This window comes from Myotis myotis, unplaced genomic scaffold (assembly GCF_014108235.1).
Source record: "Myotis myotis isolate mMyoMyo1 unplaced genomic scaffold, mMyoMyo1.p scaffold_m19_p_7, whole genome shotgun sequence".
Classification (NCBI taxonomy): domain Eukaryota; kingdom Metazoa; phylum Chordata; class Mammalia; order Chiroptera; family Vespertilionidae; genus Myotis; species Myotis myotis.
The window spans coordinates 53,272,146-53,290,108 of NW_023416379.1; the positions used below are offsets into that span (position 1 = coordinate 53,272,146).

The 17,963-nt window shown below is 40.3% G+C and overlaps 1 protein-coding gene and 1 non-coding gene across 7 annotated transcripts in view; one reads left to right on the forward strand and one right to left on the reverse strand.

The window, feature by feature from the left end:
- Window positions 1–17,963, forward strand: part of RNGTT (RNA guanylyltransferase and 5'-phosphatase) — a 247,124-nt gene that overhangs the window by 171,047 nt on the left and 58,114 nt on the right. The gene's annotated exons all lie outside the window — the stretch shown is intronic.
- LOC118660918 lies at window positions 9,836–10,047 on the reverse strand. The gene has a single exon (XR_004969088.1). It is a non-coding gene; the product is annotated as a small nucleolar RNA U3 (small nucleolar RNA).

Genomic DNA, 17,963 nt, shown 5'->3' on the forward strand with positions numbered 1-17,963 from the left:
AACATTTTGTTGGAATTTGTTTTAATTATAAAATCAGATTTTTAACAATTAAACTCATCCCTATTTTAACTGGCTCTGGTGCTTATTGATTCCTTGACTTTATTTTTTCCCCCAGAAATTTTCTCTCAGTTCAAGTGTATTTTCACATAATGTTTTTAACAAGTATGCTTATGTAGTCATTTTTCATGACCAGAAATCTTTTTGTTATGGATTAATTTGCAAAAAAAGTATTACCTTAATGTTGGGGGGAAATAAAAGGTGACATTACAATAGCTATCATGGATTTATGTATTTATTAACATTGTAAAAATTACTAATGCTGTTATTTCTATTTATTTTTTTCTAAGAAACTTTTTTTTTAGATAGTATAAGAAACATGTTTGCTTTTAGAATTTTTATAATGTCTTTAGATCATCAGAAACCTATATATTGTCCTTGAAAAATAGAGATTTCCTAAGTTTGTATTGTATTCATAAAGGGGAGTTATTTTCTGTGATATTACATTAGTCTACTGCAGAAACATTTATTTAAATTAAATTATTACTAAGCCTTAGTAAAATGAAACACTTATGTTGTAGTCCAGTGGCCTATATCTGACATAATTATGGATGGAATTTTTTAAATTAGCAATTTGCTACAGTTTGTTGTGTTAGGATTGGCCTGAGGTACTTATGAAGTTACCACGTATTTATTGCTAAACACTGTGCATTCAAATTTTTGTTTATATCTTAAGGGTAAAAAGAGGAAAGATTTGAGCAACTGTGCATTTCTCAGTTAAAATCAATTATGGAATAAATTAACTAGCTTTGATTATTAAAATAATTGCAAAAAAATTAGTAATAAAATTACATTCTTTTAACTTTCACAGTCTGTTTTGAACCAAGCCATTTAATTTGGTTTAAAGAGTTAATTATGGCAGCAGGATATTTAATATCCTCAAGCATATGACAGCTTCAAAATATAAATATGGTAATTTATTGTAAAAAGAAAGCTAGGGCACATCATTGTTAAGGCAGTCCTTTTATCTCTAGAAAATGGAACTCATATTAAGCTTTGAATCTCATGGGAGAAAATATGGGGGGGGTATAGGGGGAGCTTATCTTGTTCTTTGTGTTCATCAGAAAAGTATCTTAGCAAACTGGACTTCCAAGTGTTAAATAATGGGATAGTATGAACAATAATGATCCAAGGTTTTTTGCAAAGCTACATATAGTAGTGGTATTAGTGGTTGATTTCAATATTTAACTTTATTACATTGGCACCTATTATTACCTTTGTTTTAAAAATTATAAATTGTAGGAAATGCATATCACTGTGTAGCAGCAATTTAAGCTTTACGTTTTCTAAATGCGCATATACTATATCATCATTGTCCAATGTAAATGCTGCAGATTTAACAATTGTATTTATAATAAATTGCCACCTTATATTCTTTTAATTAGAAACCTCCATAAACTGGAAATTTTCTATATCTACAGCTCAAAGATACTTCATGTTTATATTGATACACAGAAGCCATTGCAAGTATCAGGCAGGTTTTTAGTAATCAAAGGCAGTCTAGATTATGTAGCTTTTTATAAATGTACATTATATTTTCATTTTAATTTATTTGAAAATTGATCATTTAAATTATATGTAAGTATCAAGAATATTTTCACTGACCATTGTACAATTTTATGAGCTTCTCAAATATCAAATTTACCCCTTTGGGTACTGTTGTAATTTTTATAAGTAGAGCTGGAATATGTATTATTTAAATTTAAAAATTGCTTGGACGTCTGAATATGGGTATATTTGAGAGAGTATCGGCCATATTACATAGTCCCAAGGGATTTTAGAATAAATTAACTGTAAATTACATGAATTCATTACTAAGAAACAAAGACCTTTATTCATCTTTTTCAGGATCTAATTTATAAAAGTAATCACTACCCTACTTGTCTTCCATTTACTTTTTAGATTTTCAGCATAGTAAGAAGCAGTGCTAGTTATAACTGATTAATCACTGTTCAGTAAGCATTTATTGAAAACCATTATGTGCAAACTAGGATGGTAGGTGCTGGGGATAAAAAGATGGATAAGTCCTACTCTGAAGATATAAGTAGCTTGAGTGCCCAGAGTGGCAAGTGCTGCATTGTCAGTGTGAATAAAATACTCCAGGAGCCCAGACAATCTTATATTACATATAAAAATATTTTAATTGTCAGTTATAGCACTAAGAAGTTTCCAAAGAAAATGGTTTATTTGAATAGAAGTTTGTAAATACATGCATTCAAGACATAAAATATAATCTGAAAGGGGTTATGAAATCACATTTAACATTTATTGAATAACTAGAGTTTACCGTGTGGCACTGGAGGTTGGAATAAATAGGCCAGAACCAGACTGCAATAGATCAAGAGTAAAGAGTATCAAGAGTAAAGCCAGAGTAAATAATTAGGACTAACTTGTGGAGTTAGTGAAGATTATAAAAAGAATTGATATTTATATTTTAGAAAATAACTGGCTAGAAGATAGAGGTTGCCAAAATATTCCAATAAGTTTCACAAGCCAGAAACCTACTAAGTTATCTTTGTCTCCCTTGTCTGGTTATCCAGTGAAATTCTGTCAGTTTTACTTCCTACTGCTTAAAATTTTGACATTCCCTTGTTCCATAGACATGATCAAACTAGCATTATATTACCCTAACTACTCCAGTAATCTCTAACTAGTCCTACTGTGTTACCCTTTTTTCTCATCTAGTACATTGTTTGACAATATTTAGTAGGCATTACTAGAATGCCTTTTTGGTTCCTGTTTGTCTAGTGTAGGTTGAATTGTGTCCTTCGAAAAGGTAAGATGAATGCTCTGGCACCTGTGGTTGTGACCCTGCTGGGAAATAGGGTCTTTGCAGATGTAATTAAAGTGTAAGTTAAGATGAGGTCATACTGGAGTCGGGTGGGCCCCTTAGTCCAGTATGACTGGGGTAATAAAAGGAGATCATAGAGGAAAAGAGATACAGAGATGCATGAGGAGAGAATGCTGTGGGTGATGGAGGCAAAGATTGAAGTGCTGCAACTATAAGCCAAGGAATGCCAAGGATTGCTGGCAAACCACCAGAAGTTAGGAACAGGCAAGAAAAGATTCTCTGAGCAGGTTTCAGAGGGAGCATGGCCCTGTCAACATCTTGGTTTCAGTCTTTTAGCCTCTAGAACTGTGAGACAATACATTTCTGTTGTTTTAAGCCACCCCATTTGTGGAACATATTTTGTTAGAGAAGCCTTAGGAACCTAATACACCGGTATATATAGTTTTATCCTTTAATTTCTTTCCTTATATTTTAGGTTTATCTCTTGTAAATAGTATTTAACTAGATTTGTTATTTTTTGGTTATGCTTTACCAGTATCTTTGATATGGAGTATTTTGTTTATTTGTACTTAATTTTATTCATATATATGAATTTTTTGCCATCTTATTTTGTGTTATTTGTCCTATGTTTTTTTTTTGGCTTTGCTGTATTGTTTATATAAATCAAATATCTCAAATACACAAGCATAAATGGATTACACTGCACATAAAAATGGAGATCCATTTGTAGTTTTTTGAGGAAACTCCATACTGTTTTCCACAGTGGCTGCACCAGTCTGCATTCCCACCAGCGGTGTATGAGGGTTCCTTTTTCTCCACATCCTCTCCAGCACTTGTCCTTTGTTGATTTGTTGATGATAGCCATTCTGCCAGGTGTGAGATGGTACCTCATTGTTGTTTTGATGTCCTATGTTTTCTATGCTTATTTTCACTTCTTCCTTTCTTTTATTTAGATTTTTTTCCTCTCTTTTTTCCCCTGCTCAATTTGAAACTTTGCTCTTTTGGTGGTTACTCTTTCAGTGGTTACAGGCCCGGCATTATTTCACCTAATGGACTTTAGCTTTTAGACTGAGGAAGTAGTATAGTTTTGGTATGGGTTTTTTTATTGAAACCTGGACCTGCTGGACATTGTAAGACCTTGGGTCTTGTCTTACTTAGGCCTCCTGTTTTAGCAGGCCTCCCCTGATACTCTCCAGCAGGGAAAGGAGCTGCTGCCTTGTTATTGCCAGGTGGGAGTGAGGCCTTTGTAAAACATGAGTGGGGGGAAATGGAGGGTGCCCCTTGTTTCTGCTGGGCAGGGGTGTAAGTTTCAGAATCCCGAGGTGGCCCCTCCACTGACACTGTGTTGGAAGCAGGGTAGCAGGATAGCCTGGTTGGTGGTGAAAGTCCTGATCCTTCTAGACCACTCCAACAAGAGATGGAAGGGTGCCTCTTTATTGCAGGGTGGGTGTGGACGTCGCATGGTCTTCACTTACATTGTGGTTGGAGGTGTTTCATACTCCTTGGCTCCCCAATCAGCTTTCTCTGTTCATATCCTGGCCGGGATTTGGGATTCTTTGTTATAGTCTGTGAGGATGGAAGTCTAGGCTTCTCACTTGGCTTCTGCTGTGAGGGCTGGGAATGGTCAGGTGTTCTTTTTTTTGTTTGGTTTTTAATCCTCACCCGAGGAAAGATAGAATGTATTGTATTGAACAATAACTTCAGTATTTTCCTATAATTTCTATTACTTATTGATTTTTAAATTTTATTTTAGAGAGAGAGAAACATTGATTGGCTGCCTTCTGTATGTGTCCCCACTGGGGATCAAACCCACAACCAAGGTATGTGCCCTGACTGGGAATCGAACCCTCAACCTTTTGGTTAATGGGTTAATGCTCCAACCAACTAAGCCGCCCAGCCAGGGCTATGGGCAGTTTTTTTATGTAGTGTTGCACTAGAGTAGAGTGGTAAATATCTGAAAGTTTTCTGTTTGGCTAGGTTGCCTCTTTCCTGGATAGAGAGAGAAGGCTTTCTGGGGGCATTTTTTTAGGCAATGTCCCATTGACATTTATGGCTTCCTGTTTTCTCTAGTACTCAGTCTGAAATACATGAAACAAAAAGAACACCCAAGCTCATTACCATCTGTTCCTTGGGCCCTGAGCTCTGTAGTTGGACTGCCTTCTTCTCTCTACCTTTTAGAGTTTTATATATTTTTTATATATAAACTAGAGGCCCAATGCACGAAAATTGATGCAAGAGTAGGCCTTCCTTCTCCTGGCTGCCGGCACTGGCTTCCCTCTGGCACCCGGACTTCCCTTCTCCGGCCACTCACAGGCACCTGGGACTCGGGCTGGCTTCCCTCCGCCCTGGCTTCATCAGGAAGGATGTCCTGTCTAATTGGCATGTTACCGTTTTATTATTATAGATGTCATTGGTTTTTAGTTATACTTAGTGGTAGAAATAGAGAAAAGTTTGTCTACTCCATCTTCCTGGAAGAAGTCCCAGAAACATATCATTTAATTTACAGAACTTTAAGCATAACCTTTTAATAACTGTTGACACTGTAGTTGCTCACTAATTACTTATTGAGTTGAATCAAAAGTGATGCATATGTCCTTAGGAAACCTGTTAGTCTTAATCTATGATACCTGTGAATTGAGAAAAAGAAGATGCAAATATAATAAATACCTGCAACATTTCTACTAAGTTAGTTTTCAAATATATCAGTGTATGTACTTCTTAGTAAACATCATTTGTGGTTTAGGTTAGGAAAGATTGAATGTATTGTATTGAACAATAACTTCAGTCTTTTTTTATGATTTCTATTGTTAACTGGAAACTGGCTCTATTATTTTAAATTCATTTTGGGCAATCATTTATATTTAAATTTTGTTGTGCTGTGGATTGTTAAATGGGCCTGTCTTTTCTTACAAAACCATAGATCACTTCTGGAGCTGGTGAGCTGGTCAAAACATCTATTCTAAATTATAAGTTGTCTCCTATAATTAGAAGTTACTCCATGCCCTTTGAAATTCAGATGTGTCAGGTGATTTTCAACAAATACTATTAGAGTATTCAGTTCAGATTTTGTTTTATTTTTTAATATTTTTATTGATTTCAGAGAGTAAGGGATAGGGAGAGAGAGATAGAAACATCAGTGAGAGAGAATCATTGATTGGCTGCCTCCTACATGCCCTCTGCTGGGGATCGAGCCAACAACCCAGGCATGTTCCCTGACCGGAAATTGAACCGTGACCTTGACCTTCTGGTTTGTAGGTCAACACTCAACCACTAATCCACCCCGGCCAGGCTTCATTTCAGATTTTAAAAAGCACCTTTTAAAAAGTTTAAATTTTAATTTGACTGATCGTTTATACCATTGTCTATTTTCACACTATTTTACCCAGTAAATAGTATCTCATGAGGAGAGACCATTATATCCATTTTACAGATAAGGAAATGGAAAAATGTCATTTAGTTTATGACTTATCCAAGAGCATTCAGTGGATTGAGATAATAACTGGAGCAATAGACCAAGATTGGAACTTTAAATATTTTTTTTTTACCACCATCAGTCCAGTGGACCATGCCAGTAACCAAATTAAATTTATATATCTTTCAAAATGAGAGCAATGGAGGAAAAAGGGTTATCCAATTAGAATGTTAACATCAGACATGGTCCGTAAATATCTAATTTTTCAGTCTGATGCATCAATGTTTCATCATCATATTCTTTCAAATGCAACATAATAAAAATTCCATAATACAAGACAGTAATTTCAAAAAATATTTTCTTAAGAAATATGAATTATTTGAATTTTTATAATTTAAAGAAAACTGAAAAAATATGTTATGTATAACAAACATATATAGTACATTAAATATATTCCATATCTACACCTTATATATTGCACATATGCAGTGTAAACTTATTGAAAATTTGTGGTAGGTTTAAAAACTATCAATGCTATCATGTTAAAGAGTACTACTATGTAAAATAAGTTGGAATTTGGAAAATGGTTTACTTAAATTTCATGCCATATTTGTCTTCTCAGTTAGTTTGGAATATTTATATAAAATGTAGATATACTTTCTTTTTAGAAATGTGTTGATGGGAAGAATTTATCACTAAAACTTAAAGGTCTAGGGTCTAGATTTAGCTATTATTTTGATAAATATATTGGTTATGGAAGCACATTTTCAGTATTGTCTTTGGGAATTAAATCCTGATGTAAATTGATTAATATTGGAGATTTCTCCTTTGCTAATTTTTCCCCTCCTTTTCTCCTATTCCTAAGATTTTCTTTGGCATTCTGTTGTTAAAATTCTAGTCAATGTCAGGTATACAGATATATCTGGGTAAAAATGTATGGCTTTTCCTTTCAGTGCTTTTATTTTGCTCATTGGGTATTTTCTTTAAAATGACTTGTTTTGTGGTGATACTCAAAAAGTTTAAAAATAAAGCCCTTATCTCAGCTGTCCAAGATTAGGAATGCCTATGATGAAACAAATTATCATAATTTTTTTCCGCAAGTCTAAAGTAATTCTTCTACCATTGTAGTCCTGTAGTTTTTTATTCATATTTACTAGAAGCCCAGTGCATGAATTCATACATGGGTGGGGTCTGGCCGGCCCAGCCCCAATCGCCCAATCAGCGAATTGGGGCTGGGCCTGTCAGGAGGAGGGAGACGGCCGGAGGTTGGCCGGCCGACCCACCCTGATGGGGGCCTGATCAGGTCTGGGCTGGCTTGGGGGAGGGGCTGTGGGCGATTGGCTGGAAGGTCCCGCCCCTGATTGGTGTGGGGGGTCAATGGGGATGGAGCAGGCTGGGGGGCAGGGCTACAGGCCAATTTGGGTGGTGAGGGCTGATCTGGGATGGGGCCAGGTGGGGGGAGGGGCTGCAGGAGGTTGGCCAGCCGGCCCTACCCCCTAATGGGGTAAGGGTAGCGATCAGGGACAGGGCCAGCTGGGGGGAGGGGCTGCAGGCAGATGGGGTGTTGAGGGCCCATTGGGGGTGGGACTGGCCAGGGGAAGGGCTGCAGGAGGTTGGCTGGCCAGTCCCGCCCCCTATTGGGGGGTGAGGCAATCAGGGGTGGGGCTGGCCAATTCGGGGAAGGGCTGTGGGGGGTTGGTCGGCCACCCCACCCTCTTTTGGGGTGGGAGAGACTGATCAGGGGTGGGGCTGGCCAGGGGGAGGGGCCGTTGGCCCCACCCCCAATTGGGCCAGTTCACTGGCTGCAGTGGGTGTCATAGCAACCAGTCGTTCCAGTTCCAGTCATTCCAGCATTCCAGTTGCTGGCTTTTTATATATCTACACTAATAAAAGACAAACATGCAAATTGACTGTACCTTCATTACGCCTTAAGCCACACCCGCCAGCCAGTCAGAGCGACTATATGCAAATTAACCCAACCAAGATGGCGGCTGGCAGCCACGGAGCTGGAGCAAGTAGAAGGCTTGGTTGCTCCAGTGATTGATGAAGCCAAGCTTCCCGCCTGCCGCAGCCAGCTCTAAGCTTCACTCAAGGCAACAAAGTTTCAATTATAGAAGATAAATAAACCCCAGATACCTGCTTTCAGCTGGCTGTGGCCACGGAGCTGGAGTGAGCAGGAGGCTTGGGTTGCCCCGGGTGATGAAGGAAGCCATGCTTCCCGCCCGCCGCCCTGGCTGGCTCTGAGCTTCACTCAAGGCTACAAAGTTTCAATTATAGAAGGTAAATAAAGCCCAGAATAAAAAAAAGAAAGAAAAAAAAAGAGACGCTGGGAGCTTCTGTTGCCAGGGGCTTGGCCAGCCTGAAAACGGCCCTCAGTCCCTCACCCAGACTGGCCAGGCACCCCAGTGGGGACCCCTCACCCTAAAGGCAATGTGGCCAGCCTGAAAACAGCCATCAGCCCCTCACCCATGCTGGCCAAACGTCCATGGGGTGAGGGTCTCCACTGGGTTGGGGGGAGGGGCTTGACCAGCCTGCAAACAGCCATCAGCCCCTCACCCAGGCTGGCCAGGCACCCCAGTGGGGACCCCCACCCTGAAGGGGGTGTGACCAGCTGCAAACAGCCATCATCCCCTCATCCAGGCTGGCCAGGCACCCCAGTGGGGACCCCCACCCTGATCCAGGACACCCTTCAGGGCAAACCAGCCGGCCCCACCCGTGCACCAGGCCTCTATCCTATATAATAAAAGGGTAATATGCAAATTGACCCTAACAGCAAAACGACTGGGAATGACTGGTCACTATGACACACACTAACCACCAGGGGGCAGATGCTCAATGTAGGAGCTGTCCCCTGGTGGGCAGTGTGCTCCCACAGTGGGAGAGCTCTGCTCAGCCACAAGCCACGCTGATGGCTGCCAGCACAGCAGTGCTGGCGGGAGCCTCTCCCGTCTCCTCAGCAGCACTAAGGATGTCCGACTGCAGCTTAGGTCTGCTCCCTGCTGGTAAGTGGACATCCCCCAAGGGCTGCCAGGCTGCCAGAGGGATGTTGATCCCCCAGGGAGTGGGCCTAAGCCAATAGGTGGACATCCTCCGAGGGGTCCCAGACTGAAAGAGGGCACAGGCCGGGCTGAGGGACCCCCCCCGCCCCAAGTGCACAAATTTTTGTGCATCAGGCCTCGTGTGTGTGTGTGTGTGTGTAATATTTTGCCCTGTATAATAGTGAGCTGTTAACTTGACCCCCACAGTACCTAATTAACACTTTGCCAGTTCTCAAGTACATGCTTTGAATTGAATTCAGTTTCCTGAAGACAAGTGAAACATTTGACCCCTTTCTGATATTTGGTTTTTAAATATGGATATGTTGATTTTGTTTCTATTTCAGCCTGCTTCTCATTGGGCTTTCAAATAATATATTTTTTTGTTTTATTTTCTGCTCATAGTTAGTTTTCTTTACCTTGTTAGGTTATTAAGATTTTGTTTTCCCAGTAATCTTTTAATTCCCATAATGAAAGTTGAGATAATTATTGCTTAGTTATTTTATTTATTTTTTAAAGCTTTATTTGAACCTTAAAAAAACCACTCAGACTGCGCCCTCCGTCTTGCTCTCCCAAAGGAAGAGAAGAATGATCATCAGTGGCTAATGGCAGTTGCATAAGCAACACCAAAAGCTGGCTTCATGCTCAGGAGAGAACGCTGCACCTCCTCCTCGTGGTTTTGGGTGCTCTACATGATCAGAGAAACTTCTCTAGTAACAAACTATAGAAATGATCCCTGAAAGTATAGTCTTATTGCTCAGTTATTTTAAAGCATAAATTCCATTCTGATAAAATACCATCTAGATGTCTAATCTAATCACAGTGCCTGATACTTAGTAGGTGCTCAAAAAATTAATAAATGGATGAATGAGAGAACTAATGAATGGTTCATATAACCTGTCTGTTTAGTAGTTGATCCATATAGATATTTACAGGTAAGATCACTATGTTGAAGTATTTGTTAAAAGTTCTCAATTTTTTCTAATGTATTTTATTTTATTTTAATTGAATTTGCTGAAGAGACATTGGTTAATAAAATTATACAGGTTTCAGGTATACAGTTCTACAATATATCATCTGTATATTGTATTGTGTGTTTGCCACCCCAGGTCAAGTCTCCTTCCATCACCATTTCTCCCCTTTACCTCCTTCTATCCCCTCAACACACAATTCTTAATTTTAATTTAAGTCTCCTAGTGTTACAGACTGATTCTCTGCATGAACATTTTACATGAAACCTGTTAACTTAATTAGGATATACCAGGTTAATAGTTATCCAAAGTAAGTTGATAGGGCCCATTGCGTAAAATTGTTATAATGAGATATAATGTGTGTGGAAGGAGTCTGTAGATTATAAACTACTACCCAAAGGTTAGTCTGTTCTTTAAGCAAGCTTTTATTATTAATATGGAACCAGTAATACATGTTAAAAAGTACTACTGTACCATAAATACATTTCTTATAATACATAATGTATGAGCATATATGCTGGATTTTATAGATTGTCAAAATATACTTTTGCTAAAGTGTTTTAGATGTTTCCAAATCAGAATTATAAGTAATGAGACATATGTATATGTGTATATCTTGTAAATTATAAAATTTTAAGTTACCCAAATGACAACGTTGTCTGTTTTCAATCAAACAGATAAGATTAGTATAGAATCTTTTTCTACAAAGAGAGTGTGATCTCTGGATTTACTTATTTCATATTATCTCCATCTTCTAATTTTCCAGAACGGTGTCCAGGCTCAAGCCTATTCTGGTTTGTTTGGCAGTTTTCACAGGGGCAGGAAGTATATAAGCAGTTACTTTCCATTTTTGGCTACAATGGGTACAACAGGTTCCCCCTTGAGATGCAGCAAAATTGTTTTCCTTTTTCAGCAGAGTTCTTTGAGAAATTGTGTTCACGTCACATCTCTAAGTGAACAGATGGTTTGCTTACTCTTTATTTGCGCTCTCCAGTATGGTAGCCACCAGGCACATGTGGCTAGTCTGAAGCGAGATGTGCTGGTAGTATACAACATACACCAGATTTCGAAGACTTAGTACAATAACAATAAAAGTTAATTATCTCAATAATAACCTTGATATTTATTTATTTATTTATTTTTTTTAAAAAAAATATATTGATTTTTTTATGGAGAGGAAAAGAGAGGGACAGAGAGTTAGAAACATTGATGAGAGAGAAATATTGATCAGCTGCCTCTTGCACACCCCCCACTGGGGATGTTCCCACAACCAAGGTACACGCCCTTGACCGGAATCGAACCTGGGACCCTTCAGTCCGCAGGCCGACGCTCTATCCACTGAGCTAAACCGGTTATGGCTAACCTTGATATTTAATACAGGTTCTAGGTAGTTTCACCAATTAATATCTTTACTGCAAGCGTTTTTGCAGCATAACTAATTAGCCAGTTTTACTGTAAAAGATGAAATAACTGGTTGACAGTTGGATTTCATTTCTCCATTGACAAATTAACCACTTGACAGCAAATTTAATATATATAAGGTAGTTGTCAGTTTTAATTTTTCCATCGACAGAGTTTTCAACTCCCACTTTTTATATTATATAATTCTTAGTCCTCATACTGGTCTATACAGTGATGAGTAGATGTGGTGGTCTTAAAGTAATAGTGGGATGGTAACAACCACTGATTAATCCAGATTGCAAATCTGCATGCAAAGCCAGATTACATACTCTGCTAGAGTATGCTGGGAAGCTCCAAAGGGCCAGAGTGCTGATAGAGTTCAGAAAGCACCAGCACTAATGGACTAACTGAAGGTTGGCACCAGTCCTAAAGTCCAGAAGCTAGAGCTGGAGTCTCCGTGGCCAAAGCTGACACCTGACATTAGGCAATAGTTACCAGGGCAGGGAAGGAGGAAAAATAAGCATGTGTGGAAGTGTCTAATAGTAGCAGATCTCAGCATGCAAGCAAAAATGCACGTTCTGAAATTTAGGGGTGACCCTAGAAAGCAGAACTGCTACCCTTGGGACAGGGGTCAGTGAGGTAACCAGTTAACTAGGAGGAACTGTGCTGAATACAGAAACCCTCCTGTATCCAGTGATGCAAAAAGAGAATTTAAAAGAAATAGTTCATCACTGTGGCATAGAACAGAGCCCTTGGATTGCACAATCTGAAATGCTGCCTTCTTTCCCCTACCCTGCCTTTCCTGGAGCATCTATCTAGTCCAGAAAAATCTCAACCATTATAAAATGTATTGCTATGGCATCAATTCAAATACATTACTGAAAAAAAGATGAGAAAGAAGTAAAATGTACTGGTGGATGAAGTCCTACTTGGTGGATCCCTTGCACCTGAGTCCATTGGTCCTTCTGTGCATTCAACTTAATACATTGAATTGTGCAGCTTGATTTTTGTGTGTGTCTTTCACTAAAATATAACTATATATATATATATATATATTTTTAACCTTTATTGTTCAGATTATTACAGATGTTCCTCTTTTTCCCCCCCCATAGCTCCCCTCTACCTGGTTCCCACCCCACCCCATGCCTTTACTCCCGGCCACTGTCCAATCCATAGGTGTAAGATTTTTTTCCAATCTCTTCCCATACCCTTCACACCCCTTTCCCCCTGAGAATTTTCAGTCCACTCCCTTTCTATGCCCCTGCTTCTATTATATTTACCAGTTTATTCTGTTCATCAGATTTTTTTATTGACTTAGATTCACTTGTTGATAGAAATGTATTTGTTGTTCCTTTGTTGTTCATAATTTTTATCTTTACCTTTTTCTTCTTCTTCCTCTTCTTAAAGAATACCCTTCAGCATTTCATATAATCCTGGTTTGGTGATGATGAACTCCTTTAGCTTTTTCTTTTCTGTGAAGCTCTTTATCTGACCTTCAATTCTGAATGATAGCTTTGCTGGGTAGAGTAAACTTGGTTGTAGGTTCTTGCTATTCATCACTTTGAATATTTCTTACCACTCTCTTCTGGCCTGCATGGTTTCTGTTGAGAAATCAGCTGACAGTCGTGTGGGTACTCCGTTGTAGGTAACTAACTGTTTTTCTCTTGCTGCTTTTAAGATTCTCTCTTTGTCTTTTGTCCTTGGCATTTTAGTTATGATGTGTCTTGGTGTGGTCCTCTTTGGATTCCTCTTATTCGGAGTTCTCTTTGCTTCCTGGACTTGTAAGTCTATTTCTTTGACCAGGTAGGGGAAGTTTTCTGTCATTATTTCTTCAAATAGGTTTTCAATATCTTGCTCTCTCTCTTCTTCTGGCACCCCCATAATTCAGACGTTGGTATGCTTGAAGTTGTCCCAGAGGCTCCTTACACTATCTTCATATTTTTGTATGCTTTTTTCCTTTTGCTTTTCCAGTTGGGTGTTTTTTTTACTTCTTTGTATTTCAAATCTTTGACTTGATTCTTGGGATCCTCTAGTCTGCTGTTGGATCTCTGTATATTATTCTTTATTTCAGTCAGTGTATGCTTAATTTCTGACTGGTCCTTTTCCAGTTTTTTGGCATTCTCATTAAGATCCTTGAAGGTTTCACTAAATTCCTCGGAGGTTTGTAGAAGATTCTTGAGTAATCTTATAACTGTGGTTTTGAACTCCAAATCCAGTAATCTGCTTTCCTCTGTTTCTTCCATTTGTGACATGTTTCTTTGTCTCTGCTTCTTGGCCGCTTCCCTGTGTTGACAGAGTGGCTTTGTGTGGTAGGTGTCCCACTGGGCCCAGTGGCTCAGCCTCCCAATCATCTGAGGTGGACACTCTTGGTGTACCCCTCCGTGGGCTGGGTGCACAGTCCTGTTGTAGTTAAGCCTTGAATGCTGTTGGTATTCCTGGGAGGAAATGACCTCCAGCCCAATTGGCTGTGAGGACCCGCTGTGTCTATAGTGGAAAAACTGCTGTGCTGGAGACACCCTTTTGGGGCAGGATTTGCTTCAGTGGGGCTTTGGTGCTCATTGAGTCTGCCTCTTGAGTGTGTCACTTATGGATGTGAGGAGTTGAAATCTGGTATCTGACCACTGGGTACACTGACTGGCTTCTGAATCTCCAAGGAGGTGCAAATTCAACCACTGTGTGAGTTCGTCCAGCAGGAGCTACCACAAGATCTGCAGATTTCTCCTTTTTGTTTGGGGTTTGGAAATTTTAGAGCTCTCTGACCCAGCTGCAGTTTGTTAGGTTACGCTGCAAAAGGGCAGGTGATTCATTTGTGCCGCTGTGCACAGGTTGGGTGGGGTGGGGTCTCAGAGAATCACCGGGGCGGAGCAAACAGTGATGGCTGTGGTCAGCCGTCTCCGCGACTCCGCGCATCTCTGCGTCTCAGTGTCTCCGTCTCAGTGTCTCTGTGTCCCTGAGTCCCGCGCCCCCATAGTAACAATGATACCTGTGAGCAGTTCTGCAAGAAAGCCACCCTCACTTTCCGACCCGATGCCAGACAGTCTAGTTCAGCTGTGGGCAAACTACGGCCTGCGGGCCGGATCCGGCCCGTTTGAAATGAATAAAACTAAAAAAAAAAAAGACCATACCCTTTTATGTAATGATGTTTACTTTGAATTTATATTAGTTCACACTAATACTCCATCCATGCTTTTGTTCCGGCCCTCCGGTCCAGTTTAAGAACCCATTGTGGCCCTCGAGTCAAAAAGTTTGCCCACCCCTGGTCTAGTTTCTCCCCGTAGGAGTCTGGGTCCCTAGAGACTTGCCGGAAATGAGGTCAGTGCAGTCGGGAGCTTTTATCTCCCTTCCCGTGTACCCAGGAGCAGCCCGGTTCGCGCGCCTCCGTACCTCTGCTCTTGGTGCCTCCGCACCTCCTACCCAGCCTCAATGTGCTTTTTTCTTTCCTTCTAGTTGTAGAACTTCCACTCAGCCAGCTTTCCCGTGGTTCTGGATGATCGCCGTTTTGTCTTTTCGTTGTAGTTTTAATGTGGTTGTGGGGAGTGGCACATACAGGTATATACCCTATGCCGCCATCTTGGTTGTTCAAAAGATAATATTTTTGAGGATAGAGTTTATTATTCCAACATAAAACATAATACATATTGCCTCAAAGGCCTTTTGTGCTTTGGAGAGGGTGTGAATGCTTTAGACAATATAGCATTTGTCATGATTTGGAAAAGGATTGCCATCAAAGCCTCTCTAAATTAGAAAAATGTGATGTCAGTTAGGAATTGACTTAGTTTGCAACCCCATATTTCATAGAACTAACTTTTGAGAAACAGTTTTTACCCATTCCCTAATTGAACAAGGACTGTTCCATTTAATTAAAATTTTATGTAAGTTTCGTGATCTTGGGATCTTTTGCTTGACAATATAAGTTTTGAATTTTGCTGGGGAGGGTGCACAGTAAGCTTAACAAGAGAAGGTAAGTTAGTATTATTTAAATAAGGCCACTGTCATTTTCTTCTTCATTAATGACTATATTCCTCTAATAAAATTAGGAAGAGAATGATGGATTCCATATAGTTATTTTTTTTAATGTGAGGGAAGCTATAAAGTGTATTTATCCTATATAATAAAGAGGTAATATGCAAATTGACCCTCACACCCTCACAAGATGGCTGCCTATGACCAGGCCGGCAGGGCGGTTAGTGAGGCATGACCAAACGTCTGAATAGCAGGCTGCGTGGGGTGACCAGGCTGGCGGGGGGGCAGTGATGGGCGACCAAACGACTGAACAGCAGGCTCTGTGGGGCAACCAGGCCGTCAGGGGGGTTAGTGAGAGACAACCAAATGACCGGACAGCAGGCTGTGTGGGGTGACCAGGCCGGCAGGGGGGGCAGTGAGGTGTGACCAGGCCGGCAGAGGGGGGCAGTGAGGGGCAACCATGCCGGCGGGGGGGGCAGTTGGAGGTGACCAGGTCGGCAGGGGGGTGCAGTTAAGGGTGACCAGACCAGCAGAGGGGGGCAGTTAAGGGAGACCAGGCCTGCAGGGGGGGCAGTTAAGGGCGACCAGGCTGGCGGAGGGGCAGTTGGAGGTGACCAGGCCGGCAGGCAGAGTGGTTAGGGGTGATCGGGCAGGCAGGCAGGTGAGCATTTAGGAGCAAGCGGTCCCAGATTGTGAGAAGGGAAGTCCCAGATTGGAGAGGGTGCAGGCGGGGCTGAGGGAACCCCCCACCCCCGTGCACGAATTTCGTGCACAGGGCCTCTAGTTATAATATAAAATGCTATATGATGATGCTTCATGGCATTTGAATGTAAATACTGTTATTAGTTGTTCCAGTGTTGAGTCATAATGTATCTAAAGGAATTCTCTAAAAAGCAGCACTTGAGATTGCACTTAACGTGTAAGCCTCAACTCTCAGGGTTTAATGTCTGTAGTAGTCACAAGATGACTGCTGTACATAGTTCATGTGGGTCTGTAATAGAATTTGCCAGCTTGTGTTAGTTTCTTGTAGTTTACTCAAATATGCTGCCTCCTTAAGGCTTTGAACTTTTGAGGGCAGGGATGGTCTCTGGTTCCTGGTCTAGAATCTGGCATAGACTATAAATCAATGGTATACAATAAATGATTCAGTTTCCATAGAGGGAGAAGGTGAGGGAGAGCCAAGATGAATGAGGTTTGACCTAATTTTCCTTCTTTGTTGTTGCTTTCCTCCCTCTTTTTAAAAAATTTATTGATTGATTTGAGAGAAGGAGAGAGAGAGACAAAGGGGTGGTGGGGGAGAGAGAGAAACATCGATTTGTTGTTCTACTTATTTATACATTCATTGATTGATTCTTGTAGGTACACTGACCAGGGATTAAACCCACAACTTTGGTGTGTCAGGATGACGCTCCAACCAACTGAGCCACATGGGCCAGGATTGTTGACTTTTAATTGTTAGTTGAGCAAGGCATATATCAAAGATAAGTATAATCAGTCTCTTTTAAATTTGAAGTAGTTAAAAAATAGTTCTGGTATTAATGAGTTATACATAAATGTGCTTGGAACAGATATCAAAATAAAGGATAAAATGAATTGTCATAGTTCAAATTCTTTCACATGAACTATTCAGCTAGGTAAAAAGTTATTTTAAGGAGTTGAAAAACTACAACCAGTCAACAGTTACTCTGAACAATGGAATATAATGATTCAATTAAGGCAGGAACAATCTGTTGGGCTAACTCAAAATAGGCTGATTCATATATATATATATATACAAAAGGGTACTGTGCAAAGTGTCCCCACAGGAGTTAGACTGGGAGTTCTATCACTTGCTATGACGTGCGCTGATGACCAGGGGGCAGTGTGGAACAAAGGAAGGCCCTGGCTGGCAGCCGGCAGCCAGAAGGAAGGCCCCGGTCGGCAGCCGGAAGGCCCTGATCAGCCCTGATCACCAGCCAGGCCTAGGGACCCTGCCTGTGCAGGAATTTCGTGCATTGGGTCTCTAGTTTAGAAATAAAGTCATGAAAAAGATAAAGAATTAATTACTTTAAAAAATAAAGATAGCTAGTACATGCCTAGCAATGAATGAATAATAATTCAATTGCTACACAAGCCATATTTTAAGAAAAGGGATGCATATATAGTATTTACTAGAGGAGTATTCAAGTTAAAATTGATAGCAAAGAGAAGACCAATTTAATGTGTATTCTATCAGTGAGACACTTGGGCAGTTCTCTGTATTTTTGCCTAGTTCATGTGTCAGTCAGCATTGTGGAGCTTTCTATGAAGCTGAAATTCAGATTTGCAGTATTTCTTTTCAACATAGAATATAA